This window comes from Gouania willdenowi, chromosome 15 (assembly GCF_900634775.1).
Source record: "Gouania willdenowi chromosome 15, fGouWil2.1, whole genome shotgun sequence".
NCBI classification, from domain to species: Eukaryota; Metazoa; Chordata; class Actinopteri; order Blenniiformes; family Gobiesocidae; genus Gouania; species Gouania willdenowi.
Genome location: NC_041058.1, coordinates 18675437 through 18693551, shown reverse-complemented (window position 1 = coordinate 18693551; position 18115 = coordinate 18675437).

The window sequence follows — 18115 nt, the reverse complement described above, 5'->3', positions numbered from 1 at the left end:
AAATGATTAGCAAAAAGGAAGATAGAAGTATTTTCTTATTTATTCTTCTAAATGGTAAACTTGATGGCAGTGCAAATAGCTGTGCCTGGTGTTGTAAAACTGAAACACTTTGGCACCCTCTGCTGTTAAAGCAATTTGCTGGTATTCACACAGACCTGCTGCAGTATGAGGGCAAAATAAATGTCATACTCAGACATAGACGAGGAGATCGACATGTTCATCTGTGAGATGCTGATTCAGTGATGCTCTACATATTTTTCTTAACTGGGGTTTGGGTTTTTTTGGTGTAATTGTGAAGATAATTGGACAAGTTTTTGAGGTTAATTCAGCTTTTTCGGAATAAAAGTGTTTCTTTATTTAGAATTGTGCACAACGTTCTTCATTCTCCACATGATAATTCTCAACGGAACACCAGACTAATTGTTGTTGTTGGTTTATCCACATTCATATACTATTCCCTCGCTTCTCTCATGCTCCCTGGAGTAAAGCACGTTTGCTCTGCTCGTGTATTGTCGGGGCCGAGCTGTGCTTGTTTTGTGTGTGGTGTGCTGTGGTTATCTGGGGTGAACAAAGACAAACATTAATTGGTGGCACTGGATGCTCTGCTCCATACCTGCTGTGAGACCACACCATGCTCCGGTGCTGCAACCCCATCATCCCTCGCATCCCAAATCTCCTCTGACAGGGCCAGTAACTCTGAGCCTCGACTTTTCATTTATCATCTCTGCTGATTGGCTCATATACCACATGGCAGACTGATGGGTCATCCTCATGCTGGGGGCCTGGCTGGAGTAGAGCCATGGCGAGTTGTCTGCATCATTGGACAGCTGAGAAATGGAGAAAAAAGCTTGTCACTTCACTGATTTATCCCACTAGTCACTTCTTTCTGCTATAAGACAGCTCTGATATCATATTAGCACACCTGCAAATCTCCCAAGGGAGCGACATGGGACTTCTTAGTGGTGTTTCTCATCCGCTCCCTTAGAGATGTGCACCACAGATTAGCCTATTAATACTTCCCACTACTCACAGAGGGGAGTGTGCGGTAGTCTTCTTCTAATGCACATCTGCAGCAAATCACAGGTGGCCTCGTCTCTCGACTACTGTTTTTGAAAAGGTCAAAACTAAGACACAATTCAAACATACCGCGAAGAAAATGCATGACCTCTCAATCAAGCAAGAAATGACTATTTGGACACCTGTGGATGCTTATCCTCTACACATTAATGAGATTAATTAGATCACAAAACTCAACTACAAATAAAATCTCTCTCTCAACTAAGCGTCACCATGGATACTGACTCCACTCCTGTGTTAAGGTAGCAGACGTGGACAGGTTGGCTTTGATGAAAAAATGATGTATTGGAAAGCTTTCCTCGTTTAGCAGAAGTGGGACGATAGAAGCAAGAAAATCATTTTCGCAAATTTGTAGCAATAAAACAATCCAGGCATTCTTAAATTCACCAGATAAGAACAACGACAAAATCTGAATCTTAAAATCACCCTTTACATTCGATGCTTATACTTTGCAGAACCCCAAATTGTTATAAAATAATCATGTAATCTAACAGGATAACTCTTCAATACAATAAAACAAATTATGTTTCCGTTTTAATTAATTAAAGGAATATTAGGAAAAGAATGACTAAACAAAAGAGATTAGATTTTTTTTCGGTTCACCCTTATTCCTGAGGCTGCTACTGTAAATGTGATTACGGTGACAAAGACGTTTGTGAATAGGTAACCAATAATGACAGCAGTGCCTAGAATATTCATTGTTGCTGTTAATGCAAGTTTGGATGAGAATACTGGGTGACACTTTATTTGAAGGGGTATACTGTACATAAGGCTGACACTACACTGTCATTTTTATAATATGACACCTGTCATTAGCATGAATAAGGTGTCATGAAGGCTGTCATTAAGTGTTGTTTAACCCTAGCCCAAAAATGCAAACATAGCTCCAAAGGTGTCATAATTTAGCAAACAACTTTTAATGACAGCCTTCATGACAACTTATTAATGCTATTGACAAACGCCATAATAATAACAGCTTAATGTGAACCTTATGTATATCCCTTCAAATAAAGTGTTACCCAATACGATATATAAGCATGTGAATATCGACGGGTTAGTTTTGCCCTACTGAAGATGTGTTTTTGCAATAGAAGAAGAAGAGAAGCTAAAGGCAGACATACACTGAGATTTTTGGCGCATTTTGAGCCGATTTTTGACTTGTGCGTCTATTTTGCGGGATCGTGCGAGTCTCTGCTAGATTGTGTGTCTTACATGGTGTAGTATACATGGGGTCACGAGAAGCGATTAACACCTCACGACCAGCTCCCGATCAACAATCGTATGGTAATGAGTAAATCAAACGTGTTTGAAATCTAGTCGCTCCTCGTGAGGGTATCTCACAGTTGAAGCAGCGCCTTAAACTCTCACACTGCGCATGCGCGAACACCGTAGGACCGCTGTAAAATTGACGGACTTTACTGCACACATCTGTCCAGCCAGCTCCTGGTCCATTACATTCCCATCTTTTTTTTTTTAAAGCTTCAGAGTTCTTCTTCTAATTTGTACGTTGCATTTCCGGAAACAAGACCCCAACGTGTGGAGTATGAACGTACAGTGTGAGCAGTCAGATCGTGTCAGAGTGTCGTTCCGTACAGTGTGAGAATATGCATCGTGAGCTGCGCACATACGGGCTCTGCACATGAGTCGCACAGTTTGAGCTTGAGCTGAGTGCAACGATTGAAAAAATCGCACAGTGTATCCCAGCCTTAAGAATGGCAGTAAAGAAAGTTTAGTTTTTCTGTTCAACATAGTGAAGCCTGCTTGTGTGTAATAATAGTGTATAGCCTAAATTAAAGGCTTTTGCAGTGAAAGCTTTGAAATTGAAGTTGGCATTCTCTGTGTGGCACTTGACTTTGTGTATGTTGACAAAAAGTGTTTGTCCATCTGTTCAACAAACACTCCAGGCTTCTTCCTTTGTCTAATGAAGGAAGTTGCACCCATATTGAGTACCATAAGTAGCCAACACAGCATTAGGGCATTAAAACCCAAACAAATATCGCAGTGCACACTGGGGACTATGTATGGGGAAATGATTTCCAAAATTATGCGGCACCATCTAAATGGGCTGTCTGGTGGTGATGACAGCGACATGGTTTACCAGGACCATTCATGCTGCTTTCAGCTGCTTTCTGAATAGATGTGATCAACTGAGGCAGTGTCTCCCTCAAGCTTCGATTGACAAGCCCGAACAGACTGAGATGGATATCACGTGGGACAGCTGGGCTGCTGGAAACCATTGGGGCAGGCAGTATTCAGCCAGTCTCATTACAGTGGACAGGTTGAGTCAGGCAATTGCTCTTCAGATGAGGTTGCCTCTAAAGCTCTAATTGTGTGATTCTGAAAAAGCATGAAAATCATAGTGAAACTACCTGGTGCTTAAAGGCAATGGACAGGAGAGTTTGTCGATTTTGTATAAACTGATCCAAAACATATTTTTATGAAAAGGGTGTGCTGGGTTTTATGTAGTGAAATGACTCTGAAAACATACATAATGCTGTTTACTTTCTTTATGTAATCTGACAGACACAAAATCTTAGTCTACATGTATGACCACTAAAGTGTGAATGAACAATCTGTGTAAACTGTGTTTACAATGGTAACTATAATTAGTATAATGAAGGAAACATCTTGTCGCTATTTAGACATTCATGATTAACAGTGCATTATTAAATGCCTGTTTATTACAACCCTTAAAGCATCCGTCATCACTTAAAGCTGATACACAGTCCGGCTGAATTTCAGTATCCCCTCAAGCACCTCGCATCGCACGACCAGAACATAGTCTCTGAACATTAATCTTTATTTTCAGCAGAGCCACTGCAGAATTTAAATGACAAGCTACATACTCAAGGTCACAGTGCTAAAAAGAAAAGAAGTTAAAGGAGCATTTTACAATTAATGTAAGTGTATCTCCTCAATCAAAGTGTAAGTGGAACACTTAAGATGGATTCGGGTATCTCCATATTTGCTTAGTGAAACCAGACTGAATACATATTTCATTAAACAGTCCAAAAAGCACTAAAGGAGTCAAATTAAAAGATTATTTGTAACTTACTGCTTTCTCTATAATTCTGGTCATTAAGCTGTCGGAGGTCGTACATTTCAACCACGGGGCTCTGAGAAAGTGCAGTGCCAATAAAATGAAGTTTCTGGCCTCTTAGAAGTTTTACCCTTTAGTTGCTTTTAAAATCAATCATGGGAAACATCGTTTTGGCTTCCTTGGCAAAAAAAGAAGAAAAAAACTTTGATGTCAAAGGGAACCAACCTTCTACAAAATGAAGCCAGTGACATAAAAATGTGCAATTTTAAAAAGGCAAAAACTGATTACTTAAAGCAATAAAAAGATAAAACTCCTGTAAGTTGACAAATTGCTTAGTTAAAAAAAAAATGACAATCTATTTTACACTGATTTGTGCTAATGATATACAGTAATTGCCTTGAGATAAAGTCAGGGAAAATACATAACTGACAAAAAGATGTAAAGGGGAAAAAATGTGACCTGATGTGTCTTTTAATGGCATTGAATGATTTTATCATTTCACTATTATTTTCTTAATTGTTTGATCGCTGGGTTTTTAACCCTTCTATTATCCTTGGTGTCAATTTGACCCTATTCAATATCTATCATTAAAAACAGGTGACTCTTTGTTTTTGCTTCATATTTCATGACTTCTCCTAATTTGATGGGTACAATTGATTGAGCGTAACATTATTGTGATATGTTTTTTCAATGTGCTGAACACATTGCATGCATTGATGTTCTGATGGGGTCAATTTGACCTCAAACTGTTTTACTTTGGGTTAATATTCTAATGAGAACTTTCAAAAATGGAAAGACCAACATCAATATGGTTCAGTTTGTGAGAGTCATGAATGTGCACCCCAAATTAGAAAAAAAAAGGATTAAAGATTTCCAAGATACACTAACTCTAAAACTGAAAGTTTGACTTGATGGTGGCGCTGCAGGAACGGTCATATTATCACCACAATCAAAAAGGTTATGGTTATGGTCATTAATGTTGATAGTAAATTTGAGAAGATTCTGATGAAAAGATGAACTACTTCTCATTTAAGAGTATTTAACAAACAAACAAAGTGCCTGACACAAAAACTTAGTCAACAGTTTTCTGAAAATCATTTTCCGGAGGCAAATATCCCTGGGGTCAGATTGACCCCAAGGGTAAAACGTGTTAGTAATATTTGAGAATAATCTGGATTAACCTGCAAATATTTATAAAAGCTATGAAAAAGAAAAGAAAACAGAATAAAACCTGTAAAGTCAACTCCTCCCCTGTGCTGTCTGATTAACTGGCTAACATCAGGGTTAAATATAAGGAAAAACTTTGGATAGTCTTTACACTTTCTTGGATGGATGGGTAAAACTTTGCTAGGTGATGACCAATCAGTGTCTTCCGGATTTGACAGCTTTTGCAATTTATCATCACCCGCTGAATCATAAAGGCATGCTGTCAGGGTTTCAATTTTTTACCTTTGGAGGAAAACATTCAAATTCACCATGAACAAGCTGGGATACACTCTAAGACCATCGACCTCATGCAATCCAATGAAGGTACAGAATCACTGCATAGATTTCCTTGTTTCTGGTAGTTAGTAACCCATATTGTAGATATTTACATAGTCAAGCAATGCAATACTGATTCTTCCTTAAAACAATCATTGTTAATAATACTTATTCATTTTGCCATCAGTGTACTCTATATCTTCACTTTGAATATTTAAGTGTATGCACACACATTAAATGAGTGCAGTCAGCAAACTGTTAAAATCAGTGGGCGAGTTTAAGAACTCCATAAGAAGAAACCGCCGAGAGCAAAAAGGTTTTCAATTATCTTAATATGGCAGCTCCTTCTTGTGAATGACGGACGTGAAGCAGAAAGTAAGTAGTGCGGCTTTTGACAACATCACCTGTAGTTGGAGGATGGATATGAAGGAGAAAAATATGAGCAGTTTATCTAAGAAGCATTCTTTGGGATATTTTTACATATAATTATAAGAACGTCTTAATGATTGACTTTTTTTTCCGTGTGTAGATTGCAGTTGTAAAGCAGTTGCTGCTTTTTTATGTTATAGTATTGCAGATTTCTACACTTTCGCACAACATTGAAAACTGTTTAATATCTTAGTTTGATACAGTTGTATGGGGATACAAACGAATAAATTAATAGCATAGAATACATTTGCTGTAAGTGTTTGAGAGTAGTGACCTCTTTTTTTTTACTACGCTGCTGCTATGCTTTCTGACTTTGCGTTCATAAAATGATGAGAAATTCAAAGAGCACCCACTCATTTTATATCTTCAGATTCCTACTTTCGTGGGAATACTTGAGGGATTTATTTCTTTGATCAGGCTCTATAAATGTTTGTTTTCCCTTGTTTGTTAAATTGAAAACACAAATATAAGTCACACGTATATAGGAAAATTAGTCTTTGCGAAAATGCCATTGATCTTTTTTTTTTAAAGACAATTTATTAGGAGATGTCGAGCAAAAAAAACAAAAAAAAAAAACATTGTTTGTTGCAGCAGTCTTGATATACGGTACCAATACAGAATGAATGGAATACAGCATAGAAAGCATTTTTTTTTTAGGATTTTGATCATTTCCAACACTGCTTCATAGTGTTAAAGTGCAAGGGCAAATATTTATCAGAATGATGTGAAAAGGTCTACTGATGTTAGTCTGGCTGCTGAGAATAAAAGCGTGCCCATATTTTGCTGTTGGAGCACAAATGATCACTTTGATGGAGTAGGTAAAGCAAACAACCTTCCAAGTAGTTAAAAGAAGTGTTTGCAGCTTATCATATTTCCCATCTGTTTTGATCCACAGGTCCGGCTCCAAGGCTGTTTGTGACGTTGACATTAATCCAAGTAACAATCCCTAATCTGTGTGTGTAAATATAAAAGAAAGCATGACCATGGATCAGAATCGGGGTTTTATGTCAACAACTGTAAGCTAGACTATTTCTAAAGTTTCTTATCGGTTCATTTGAGTGATTACAAAAAGAATCACTCTCCATTGTCAGCCAGGGAAGCTAATTATTTTATCTGGGTAATTTTAATTAGCTGTATCTCACAGATATCCACGGCGCTCGATAAAGCCATGTGTGTGAAACTTGTCTTTGGAGCTACCAAGGCCCTTCAGACAGGTGTGAACAAAGGTAATAAGAGGAGTACAGAATTAATGAGCACATTTTCAGAACGATACTCTGCATTTTTGTCTACTCAAGTCTTTTTTTTTTTTTTTTTAATTAAATGCTCCCCCATGAAAACACCTTGGAAGCAACTTCAGGGCACTCACCAGAGGAAAGAGATTTGGGTGAACCAGAAATTAGAGTTTAGGACATAGGTGGGCAAACTACGGCCAGCGGGCCACATCCGGCCCTTTGGACTTTTTCATCCGGCCCGCCAAAGCCAAAATAATTAAAACACAAACAGAACCGTCTCACTCCACCATGTATCTCCTCAACACCCGTGGGAACCCGAATGTTCTCCCATTCTCCACTTTCACTCGCCCTTTTTCCAGCCTTTCAGCCAATCAACACGCAGAACACATGTAAGCAAAGACGAACACTGGCAGAGAAAGCTGCACATAACAATGATGCCTTCAAGGCCATTGGAAACCACAACACCTGTTGAACAAACTAAATGTGGAACATTAGGACTCAGTCTGTTACAATATCATAGTTATGACTGCATTCATTTTGACTTAGTCCTGTAATACCTGGCATCCTACTAGGTATGGACAGAAAATGTAAGATGAGGAAGAAAGCAGAGTTAGATGGGTTGCCGTTATCGCAAACCCAAGAAGAAGAAGAAGAAGAAGAAGATATAAGCAGAAAATATGATATCTGGCCAGACAAACAGTTCTTTCACGTTGGCTAATCAAAGTAAACTGTTTGTTGTTGTTGTTTTGTTGCTGGATCTCGTGGTGTCGCGTGAATACACCAGGTGGAGATTGACGGTGTCACGGTCTGAGTTCACATCGTACTGAGTTCCTCTTAAAATCTCAGTACGTGACTGCTACGTACTGAGATGTACCCGTACTGGGTTATAATGATTTTAAAAAATAAAGTAACATTAGGTTAACTGTTTTTTACTGCAATGTATATTATAATCATGTTTTTTTGGAAAATAAATTATTTATTTTCGTACAGAGTTTTATTATAATCATGTTCCTGAGCTCCTTCTTGTCATTGTCTGGTGATGGCGTGCCCTTCACCGTGAAGAAGATTAACTTGTCTATCATTTCTTTGTGGCGTTGGAACCTCTCCTGCCTCGTATATTGAGCAGTTGTACATTTTTGTACAAGAAAAGGAGCCATTCAGCACGCGTCAAATAGCATTAGCTTTGAACCTTAGCTTTGAAAAAAGATTTTTTATCTCAGCACGGCGGAAGTAGTAAAGAGTTACGCAGAAGTAGCATAAATTCATTTTCTGGTAGTGCGCATGCTCATAACTGATCTCAGACTGATGTCAACTCATACCATGACAACAGAGCAAAACTGAGGCGCTGACACAGCGATACACATATACAACAATGAGTGGCCCAAAGAAAAGAAGAGTTGACGGTGAGTGCCGAGTGTTTAATAATGAATGGACAAGTAAATACTTGTCACTGAAGTCCGGTCAAAGGCTGTATGCCTTATTATTTGCAAAGAAACCGTTGTGGTTTTAAAGGAATACAACATCCACCATCACTTTTCCTCCAAGCATGCTAATTATGCTAATAACCATTATTAACAAATAATGTTGGAGAATTTTTTCATGCAAATACTTTTTTAATTAACTGAGCTACTTTCACTTATATATATATACTGTATGTATCGGGTGCTGGCCCGGCCCGTCTGTCAATTTTTAAAAGTCCATGTTGCCCCTCAGCCAAAAAGTTTGCCCACCCCTGGTTTAGGAGAATCCACTGTTGGTTGGAAATTTCATCGATCTCTTGAAATGCCCTGAGTAACCCCAAGGGTTCCCGTACCCCTGGTTGAGAAACAGTGTTCAACACAGCTAGGAATATTATCTGTATAAATGTGCTGAAAGGTGACACTTTCCACATTAATATTGTATCGTAAAGACTTACAAGGCTGGTTTTCCACATATTGTGGTGAGTAAAAAGATGAAAGAGAATAACATAATCCAACAGTATAGACTGGTTAGCTCTGGTTGTAATATGCCTGATGCTTTTTTATCAGAGCAGAGCTTTTATGAGCGGGTTAAAAAGGAAGCTGACAGAGATTGATCAGCTCTTCACTTGATTACATAGAGTATAGCTTAAACAAAACAATAGATTTACCATGCGGGCTATAACGTCAATGATAAAATTGTGGGGTTAAGTCATTATCATTGACACAGCAGCTTTGGTCAAGGTCTCTCTCATTGTTTCCCCCTCCCTCTATAGACCATAGGTGGAAAAATCTAGACGTTGCAGATGATTTGTTGAAGAGGTGGTTTGTTATTGGGAGCGCTGAGAGTTGCTAATTGCTAAGGTGACCGATGATCTTCTTGATTAACAGAGAGCCATAGCTCTACGCTCAGTATGAAAGGTGGTTTTACAGCCCTTTGTCAGCATGATTTTTTTTTTTTTTTGCTTAGACTTAATCATTCCAGTTGTCAATGGAGCATCCATTCTTCACTAATTCTACATATTATGTATTAAGTTTAAAAAAGGTGAAGCATATTAGATATGTTATAGCAGGGGTCACCAACCTTTCTGAAACTGTGAGCTACGTCATAGCTACTGAATAGTCCAAAGGGCTACCAGTTAGAAATTAATGTCTTAAATACTAAATGTTCACAGTTTTACTTGGTTAAGATAATAAAACAGGCTAAGAATAACTTTATTATTTCTCCTAATTTATGCTTTGTTTCATTTTCATTAAATTATATAGAAAATCCAACTTGCGTTTAAAAAAAAAAAAAAAAACCCTTATATATATATAAATTTTTTTTTATGTATATATCATATTATACTAACATATAACATACCACTGAGCAGCACCAGATCTGCAACAAAAATATTCGTCACAATTCTTCAGTGAAAATAAACATTTAAACATGGTTCATTCAATAAGAAAACTATCAGCTGTATTTGACTTTACTAGTTAAGTACTTACTACATCTCTCTATGTATTTATCTTTGTGAGTTTGAATCCTTGAAAGTTAATCAGATTTTAGATGGAGCTCATTGGTGACTAGAGCTCCTGAGGGCCCCTCACACTGTCCATGCGGGCTACCTGGTGCCCGCCGGCACCACGTTGGTGACCCCTGTGTTATAGGATTTCTATAGAATACATGAAAACCAGAGAAAGCACAAATCTTAGTCAAGCACCAAATATCCGCTTTGCCATATATTAGCATTTATCCGGATCGATGATCCTGATCATAGTATCATGGTCATTTGAATTTTCCATCTGCATTAATAACCATACAGTACTGCATACATTCCCAATGTATGAACACCCCCATTTATTTGTGGGAAAAATGTGCAATCTGGGTCCAATCTTGATGAAACTCGTTGGGGTAATTGAAAAACCAACCCATTACTGAGTCAAATTTCATAAAGATTTATGCAATTACGAACTGAGATATCAGTTTTTGAAATTTTGCCAATGCTCCAGAATCAACTGATCTGGATCCCCTCCAAAATGTGATGGAATCTTCCATGTATAAGGTTTATCTTTGGTAAAAACTGTTTCAAAAGCTGTTGACATAATTCTGCTAATTAACAAACAAAAATAAATGAACGCTGAGGGAAAATATTGGCTCCTTGGTTGAGGAAATTACCACATATACCAATAAACAGCAGGTTCTTATCGAATGATGTGAGGCATGTATTTATTTAAATGGAACATCCATAAAACAATGTGCCAGTATGTAAAATAAAAAAAGATAAATAAAACAGGGTTAAATCATTTTGCCAACCTGTTGTTTATGATGAGTTGTTTTGTTTTTTTTTTTTTTTTCAATTCTGAAAGATTTCTCAATCCACAGTATGGGTGCAGCTGCTCATGGAATATTTACATAGCCAGAGAATGGGGTTTGTGGAAGTCTAAGGCCTGTTTGGAACAACATTCAAAGGAAACGGATAAAGGGCCTGAGGATTCATGCAGTGCAGCATTGTCTCTGACGAATAAAAAAAAGAAAGAAAAAGTAGAAGCGCTGCTGGGGGAAAAATACCTTGATTTAAAATTCAGTTCTAAACCCAGGCATGGAAGAGGCAAATAGGAGTGTGAGGGGATTCTAAAGCAGAGCTCTATGCACCAGACTGGCATATGGTTACACGTATTTATTTATTTATTTATTTATTTGAGTGATAAACTCCAGTTATTGAATGTGTGTCTCTTGAAGCTTATGGTATCTTGTCCAGCAAGCAAAGGGTCACATATTTTTCCAAATTATTAGTTACTTACACACATAATAATTATTACAATTGGATTATTTAATAAATAGACATGTTTTTGGTAAACAAGTGTGAGTCTGAAAGATTTAGTCCAGTTTGGTAGTTGGCAGCATCATTTCTCTACAAGGGAAAAATCTGAAAAGCAAATGGCTTTGAATATAGAGCCAAATTGTAAATTTCCCATCAAAAAGACCTGGGGAAAAGAAATGAGAACTACTGTTAAAAAAAAAAAAAAGAAAAAAAAGCTTTCTTGTCATCATGGGGATTATACACTACGGTCTATGGTTGATGTTTGATTCCGTCTTTTTGTGGCTGCTGGAGATAGCAGCTGTTTTTCATACAAAAGGTTACTCTTTAATGTCTCAAGGAATGTAGAAATGGGCAACAAAACACACCCGAGACATAATTATTCATAAAATACAATTGAACTTTCAAGATGAAAGCCAAAAGGGTTCAAATTCCATCATTCAGTAGCTTTAAACAGCAAACATGAAAATTGCTGCCCATCGTCTTTCCTAAAGCAACCCTGTGTCGGCTTCTATGAAAACTGCAAGAGTGCAATTTCTTTAATATGTATGTGTCTTGCTTTGCACCTGTTTCCATAATAGTCTCACAGAGTGCATGTATTTATTTTTCCTAAGAACCAGCAATCATTTTCACGCCTGCATCTTCATGTGAAATATCAACCTGCTGAAGCAGGACACCATAGACGTGCCTCACTGTGAACACTATATCCAAGGTTTAAGCTGCGCAGCGTTTGTGCAACTGTGCTAGCTTAGCATGATTTTACTGCATGCACATTCCTTTATTTCACTCAATGCATTGTGGGTTATAGCAAATTGTTCACAAATAGGGCCCTTCTATCGAAGTAGGGGTCACAAAAATGTAATGGTGTGGTCTGAGGGCCACATTATCAACATTCATGTCAGCATATAGAATAATCCATACAATAGAATAGAATACAATATATTAGACTTTTATTATTACACAATGATGCAGTGATTTTTCTCATTTTGTGCATTTTTGTTTTTCCTTTTCTGTATTTTTTGTCATTTTGTGTGTTTTTGAATTTCCATTTTTTGTGCATTCTCTATATGACACGTTAGAGGGTTAAAAAACTTGTAAATTTATGTTATTTTTGCTTTATTTAAAATTAGATAAAGAATTGTTGTTTAGGCTCTTATTTTAAAGCGTAGCTGTGCAGCATGACTCATGTGACTAGCCATAGCCAATCAGATTGTGTTGCTTCTTCCTGCTTCTGCACGAGGTCTATTGCGCAGACATTCTGCACAGAGCTGCTGCTTGCTAACCTGGCAAGAGCCAGATTGATGTGTAGCCCCTCCCTCTAACTTGAGTTCTCCACATTGATCTGGGTCTGTGTCTGGTGAATCCTTTCGGAACCAGGGAGGGACATGAAGGGAATGCTTGAAGCTGATTGGGCGAAGTGCCTGTCCACCATGATTTGTTTTAGCCAACCACACAATAACAAATGAACAGAGACGCTGCTACAACAACAACAAGGCTCCGCTGGTGAAAGCGTTCTTTTGGGATAGTAATGCTGCGGTCGTTATGTCGTTGAGTGACTTTTGCCGTTTTTGCAACATGAGTATGCCAGCTCAGCACTAAGCTTGTTTTTGAAACAAACCGATCGTCTGACAAGAGTGTGTTCAGAAGATTAGCTGACTTTGGGTGTCACTTATTGAAAGATGACAAATCTAAATCAGCGCGAATGTCTAGGTCGTGTCTTCGCCTGCTACAACGAATGGATGGAGACATGGAGACCTGGAAAAGTGGCAGGAGACGGAACCATCTGAAGGAATGTCGGAACCGTCTGACAGAGCGTCCCCAGGTCCGCACTGACATGCCACGACGACAAAGCACGGCAGATGTAAATCCAACACTAATTTTCCGATCAATGCCAATATCAGGGAGATCTATTGATGCATCACTGTTCTTCTGGTCACAATCTTACAAATTAATTTACACTGCGTCTTTGCATAGGTGGAGAATGGGTGCATATGTAAAGACATCTTTCTATTTTGATTCTGAGCTATGCTAATAGCGGTAGCCCAGCTAGTTCCTCTCCCCGCAACTGCGCATGCGCCAGTTTTGCTTCGGCGCTTCTGCCTTCGTCACACCCGGATATCCCACCCTAAACCACAACACTGCCTCATGATTGGTTCGAACTGGTTCTGTTCGGTTTCAAAAGGCAAAGGCGGGAACAGCACAAGATGGATTCTGGTGTTTGTGAACACCAGGAGAATCCATTTTGCAGGCAAGGTTATCTGCTAACAGCGAAGCTGCTGGAAAAAGAGGAGGAAATAGAAAAGAAACTGAGTAAAAAGTCGATGCAAAATTATTTTTATACTCTGAAGAAGTTATTTTGTTTTCCAACCTGTCCTTGCTGGCTGAAATTTAACACATTGCTGAACAGGACTTGGTGAGTTAAAAAAGTTGTATTTTATTTCAACTATTCCCTTAGACTAAAGACTATTTTGTCATAATGTATTGGTTATTTCATGGAAATGGAAAGCTAAGGTAGCAGATTTATGTTGTTTTATGTAAAAGGGTGGACATAAATGATTTATTTGGTGTGTAATTGAAGTACGGGCTGGATTGAGCTGGAAAAAAAACAGACTTTTACTGATATTATTTAATTCATGTATGCATATTATTTGGTTGTTAAGGTAGGCCATTAAGGTTGAGATCAAGAATCCAGAGCTAATATCAGAGTTGGATTCCACATGTGAGATACAAGATGGCGGGCCACCCAGTGAACACTTGAGCTGTGCTGCATCACATAAGAGCAACGTGCCCTCTGCTGGACATTCTACTGTTCTACCTTATCTCTCTGCAAAGCTGCAGTAGACATCTCAGAAACATCGGACTGATCGTTCACGACTATCAAAGGAGTAACAGAGACATTCAATAGTAATGAGAGTTTGTTCAGTCTTTTGCCGAATTAAGTTGAGTTTTGTGCATTTTATTATTTTTATTTTATTTGTGTCAACCATACATGGTAGTAGTGTTATTTGAAATGTAAATATTTGGGTTGTTTCAAACAACAAACCAAACAGATCGAACTTAAAGGGAAACTGGAACCAAAAGTTGAAACTAAACAACTAGACTTTATTAAAAATAATACTGTGTTAACTCAAATAGAGTAAAATGTAAAATTTGACACTATTACAAATATACACTTGAACCAAAAGGGTCAAAAATATTCATTTTCTTGAAGTGATATTTGGAATTATATGTCAACTGTCTATTCTGTCTTCAATGCAAAATAATAAGCTGGTAATTTAAACATATTCCATGGTCTGTGGTCATTAATACATTCTACACCTATCACTGCTCCAGCAGTCTAACCTGGCACTGACCTTAGTACACTGTAATTACTCCAGAGGTGTTACAGAAGTATTTCTACGAGTAGCTTCCAAAAATAATATGTATGCATTGGCATTGACAAGCATCCAGAGTCAAAGACTCATATCCCAAACATACAAAGCCCTTTTGATACATCGATTACATTTGCTGTATATCTTCAATGAACCACAACGATGCATCTTTTTGACAGTCATTGATTTTATCACACGGTTAACGTACATGTCTCTTTGCACCCACTTCAGGGTTTATGATTAACATACAAGACGGAGTGCAAGAACTGCCCTCAGCACTTAACCTCATCTAGGCTTCACCACTCTGCAATTTCCACAACAGTTTTTAATTAAATATGAAGAAAAATGGGAAAAACTGCCCTTTACAGATGCAAGGAAAGCACTCACTGTTTAATTTGAAAATATAGTGTCACATCATTAGAGTAGCATACATTGAACCATAAGACAGAAGCCTGTATACAATCAAGGTGACGTCACACATGAAGAACCGTAAAGTAAGTGTCAATCAATAATGCATGCAGTTTACGAGTGTTTTAGAAGCAGTTGATGTGTTTGTGGCCCAATATACGGATGTCTATATAGTGCCACAATAGCACAATATTTAGGAGGATATATTTATGTCCTCTTGCTCTTTTCCTACTGCTTAGTTACTTGTCTTAATGGTGTGTGTTGGAAACAGTTTTCTAAAGGATCTGGCTTCACAGACTCTTTGCAGAAGCAAGGTGTAAAAGACCAGATCATGTAATAAAAACTCTCATAGACAATGTACCTCAAAGGTAAATACTTCACTTAGTCTTTGACTTTACTCCTTTTTTTTCTGTAAACGTTGTATTGTCTCACTGAAGATTGTAGCTAGTAGAATCTCACTAGAGAACATCATGTGCACAGTTGCGCTCAAGAACTTTTCTCCTAGCCACAGAGACTATCGTAGTAGGTTTAATGCCATTCCTGAGGAAGACGAAGTGCGTTGTTGAGTAACTTCTGTAAAAATGAGAATGGGATCCATTTCTTGTTTTCCTGTCCAATTTATAACGATTTAGGAGATTTGCTTTATAGGAAAATGTCCATGATTAATGCAGATTTTTTTTCTGGATTGATGACCATGAAAAACTTGAGTTCTGTTGTAGAAAAGTAACCTTTGCTATGGTAGATTTTTATCCGCAAGACCTGGGAGAAAAAGGGAGCGTACTGTGTACTATTGAGCTGTGAATAGATCATTCAACTTTGTGTCTGTTATGATTTTGCTTTGTCTTTTATCCAGGGAAACACTGCAATTGTATCTCTGGTGTCTTGTAAACCCATGAGGGTTGGGCACTTTTTGTGCACGACACGTACATAAAAATATCTATCTATCTATCTATCTATCTATCTATCTATCTATCTATCTATCTATCTATCTATCTATCTACTAAATGCAATATAAAGTGTATTTGACAGTATTCCGAATGTTGATGCTAAATGCAACGTCACACCCTAAATAGTGTCCACAAAATATTTTATGTACCTCTTAATTTTAAATTTTGTATTTTATTGTTGTTGTGAAGAATTTAGGAGAATGACCATATATGGGTTGTGACAGCGTTGATAGCTCACACTAACGATGCCTACGGAGTTAAAAAACAAAAAAAAAAAGCGTCATCATTATCATCGTTACACAAACTGCTCTCAAAGACGCCTTGAAACTGCAGCAGCTAACTGTAAGAAGACTTCTGCAAATTAAGTTTCCTTATTTACACAGAGCTCTCATTATCCCAGGCACAGAACACCTACAATATCGTCACAGACAGGTGTTGTGACGGAATTCTGTAACCCAACAATTTGATGGTCAACATTTTCTTGGCCAAAACCGGATGCTGGACAAAAGTGAAATTAATCGTTTTGACACTTTTATTACTGGATGGTATGATATTTTTTTCCCAGAATAAGATGTGTTAAATCTTAACTTGTCAAACATGGTGTCATATACACTTTAACTGTCAAAGATCAGACTGTAACACAGGCAGATTAAAGGCTCTTGGCCCACTTTCATTGACTGCTCTGGGCTACATTGTACTTGCACAATGTCGCAATGAATAAGCTTTCCACACGATCACTACTTGAAATATGACTATTTCTAATGTTTTTTTATGAAATAGTCACGACTAAATAGCTCAGCTACGCTGTTCAAAGAAAGAATCCCTGTGGCTAGCACAACAACGCAATACCACCCTCACATGTCTACATAGCTAGCTAACAAAAAACCACAACTATAAGCTAATCATCCGTATGTAGCCACAATATTCAGTGCAGCAGACACGAAAAAGCCCACTGTTACACATTTGTTGTTATAGCTGCTGACAATCCTGTAGATTTACTGTGGCAGCCATATTGTTACATCATGGGTCTATATACTGCGCTATCATTATTATGTTGGTATTCAAAACATTTGTAAGCCTTCTCCTGGCCACTGTGCACGACTGTTGATCAAAGAATTAAAAGCACCCACGTAACACAGCTATGGCTTAAGGAAAACAATAAATAAGTCTTGTAAAACAAAGCCTCTGCTTTTCTTAGGGTTTCACAATCATGATGTTTCTCGTTGACTCTTTGTGGTGACTATTGATTTTTTTTAAATGCCACACAGAAAAAAAAAAATGTACACTGGATTTGATCCACTGTGGAATCCAGGGTTGAGGGGAAGCTCAATATGGATGCAAAAAGAAATATCTATTTATTGAAAATACATTTCTGAATATGTATTTATTTCTAGCCAGAAGTAACTTGGTATCTTATCCTTAATTAAAAAATCAAACTATAACTCATATTGTATCAGTTTTATTGAAGAGATTTAATTTTGGCACTGTTGGTATAACATGAAAAATCTGGAAACTTTAATATCTCGGATCAATTCCAGCCGTGTCCTAGATTTTACAGCTGTTAGCATGACATTTGCTGGGATACCTACCAAAATAATATTGTTGACCCAAAGCTGGTGCTACAGGAAAGGTCAAGGGATGGACAGAATTCATCCTCTGGGTATCACAGACGTATGTGTAACATTCCCAGGCAAACCTTTTTGCAGCAATTGAGATATTTCAGTGGAAAATCCAAGCAGCATCTCAAGCCATGTTTCATAATCTAACATCTGGCATTACATCATGGCAGACCCTCACTGTTTTAAATTTAAAAAGACAAAAACACACACACGTATTAGATTGTGGATGTGTAAAAAACAATTATGACC